This window comes from Gavialis gangeticus, unplaced genomic scaffold (genome assembly GCF_001723915.1).
Source record: "Gavialis gangeticus isolate Ggan-Ray unplaced genomic scaffold, GavGan_comp1, whole genome shotgun sequence".
Lineage (NCBI taxonomy): Eukaryota > Metazoa > Chordata > Crocodylia > Gavialidae > Gavialis > Gavialis gangeticus.
This window is the reverse complement of record NW_017729031.1, coordinates 17,459,733-17,462,389: the sequence shown is the minus strand read 5'-3', so window position 1 is coordinate 17,462,389 and position 2,657 is coordinate 17,459,733.

The window sequence follows — 2,657 nt, the reverse complement described above, 5'->3', positions numbered from 1 at the left end:
CTAGGAATAACGGCCACAAATTGTTAGAGAGAAGGTTCAGGCTGGACATCGGGAGACATTACTTTACAGTTAGGGCTGCCAGGCTCTAGAATGGGCTCTCAAGTGAAGTTGTGCTCTCTCCTACCATTGGGGGCGGTCTTCAAGAGGAGGCTGGACAGATATTTGGCTGGGATGATATGACCCTCGCAGCCATTCCTGCTCAGGGCAGGGGGTCAAATCTGTTGATCTGTTTAGGTCTCTTCTGACCCTAAGCACTATGATACTATTATACTATGGGACTATGCACCAAAGCAGCAGAGGTATTTGTGTTGTGCTTCACATGCACTTTCAACAGCAAACATTTGCTTTGTGTGGTCTTTCCCTCACTAAGGAATCATGAATTTAGGCAACTCCCAGGACTGACTTGGGTTACAACAGAGCCAGGGCTCACTTCTGAGCATGTACAGTACCCCAAACTGGATGCTTTGGAATTTTTCTTAATAGGGTAAATTAGGACCCATGTTTGTAATTTAGGTGCCTAAATTCCACCTTTTTAGGTATCTTTGAAGTTGATTAGAATCTGTCCCATTGTTTTAACTGTGGTGTCTAGTCTCACTAAATTCCATGGGAGCCATTCTAAAAACCAACCCAGGCTGAGTTAGCCCCATGCAATATTTATGATCAAAACAAAAGGGAGGTAGCTAGACACTCCAAATGAACCAGAAAATGTGCACTGTAGGTTAGTGCTTACAAATATGCTCTTCCCCAACCATGGTTTCCCTTAGAATTTATCATGGCCAGTTTTTCAGGAGTGACTGAAATTCTGGAGTACACCTTTTAAGGCCTTTCCAAGTAGATGGTTTCCTGGGTATAGGCCCTATGTTCATTCCCATCAGCCAGGTCATTAGCATTCCCAGCAGAAATGACCGGTATTTGTCTCTGTGAGTAAAGGTGTCTGGACACAGGACTTACAGAAGGTATCTGTGGGTGCTTCTGCACCTGTACACACTTATTGTGCCATAACAATTGCTACTCATAAGTAAATTTGCTCCTGGTCAGCCCTGCTACCAGGGGGCTAATCTCAGGCTAGCCGCAGCACTGTACTGGCTCTGTGCTTGCCCTGGCCCCAGGCCTGTAAAAGCTTACAGGGGCACATGGAGGCAGCTTGAGGCCACAACAGGCTACTATGTCCACCTGTGCAGGCTGTAGGCCAGCCGTGTCAGCCTGTCTACACCCTGGCACCGCAGTGCCATAGGGTTTCCAGGTCCATGCCATCCAGGCCTGCAGGCTGCTGCAAGGCTCCAGCCAAGCCTGTCAGCACCTGGAACCCACCTGCAGGCAGCTTCTGGCCACTGGGGCCAGCTCCAGCTGTATGCAGCCAACCCCTAGCAGCCTACCTGGAGTCTGCAGGTGCTTCTTGAGGATGACCACTGAGTACTGGACACCATTTTGGCCCTAGTGATTGCCTACATGCCACCCACTGCCCTTCTCCAAACTGTAGCCCCGCCTGGCCCTTGGTAGTGACCTGCTACCTGGTAGCCACCTGCTGCCAGGCATCACTGCCAGGGACAGGGGCTGAAGCAGCCATGGCATGGGGAGACAGAGGCAGCAATGAGATAGCTGCTGTGTGATGCCCCTTGTCGGAACTGAATGAAGGCCCCAAGGTCACAGTGGGCTGGGCGGTGGCTCGGATATGAGACAGGCGGGATTATTGACAAGGAGTTCTGAGGCACAAGATTCGTATGGTTTCAAACAAAGATGGATTTATTGACTTACTCTTGTGAGGCATAGGTGCTGATGCTTTCTTCAGTTACAGTTAAACGATAAACAACAAAGGGGTCTCCGGGGGTAGAATGCCCTTGCATTCTACCCCCAGAGGGATAGGTGCGGCTGCCCACTAGCTAGTCCCAGGACTGGTCAACAGCTTATAGTTGGAATACAAACAAACAAAACTGTAACTCATAGAAGTGATGAACGGTATCGTGACGCCAGTCCAGTGATGGACAACGGGTGGTCAAAAGACAAAGCCGAAGTCGAAAGCCGAGATGTGGAGAAGCGGAGATGCAATCGAGGTAAGTAGGGATGATCCGAGTCGTGGTCAGTAATCAATGCCAATATTAGTCGAAAGCCAGGAGAACAGTATGATTGGAAAAAGACGAGGTCGAAGATGAAACGACAATCCGAGCGGGAGGAGACCGATAGGCCGAGGAGCCTTACTGAGGAACAGTCCCTGATAAACAGCCTCTATTCTCAGTCAAGCGGGTCTCCCCCTTTGGACGGGGGCTCATAAGCCCTTTATATGAATTTGGTGCCCAATCAAATCGCTTTCTCAATGGAAATTTCTGGTCAAATTACCTCATGCTATTGCTGTACTGAGCATGCGTCTGGTAAGACTCTTTTACGTGACTGAGCATGCTTTAGCTGAAAACTAGGTTACGCATGATTGACAGGCCTAAGGGTCGAGCGGGGGGCAAGCTCTGACTGCACTATGGAATTTTCCACTCACTTAGGCTGTCCGCGCATGTCAGACTTAACTCGCTGTATTGGCAGCATACATATCTAAAATTTTCTTTGACACCCCTATGCCATGCATGCTGCTCCTGGCCAAGGAAGTGGCAGGCCAGGGAGCAGAGGGTGGGGCTGGCTTTTCATGATGGCTGCTGGTAGCCGTGGTTGGA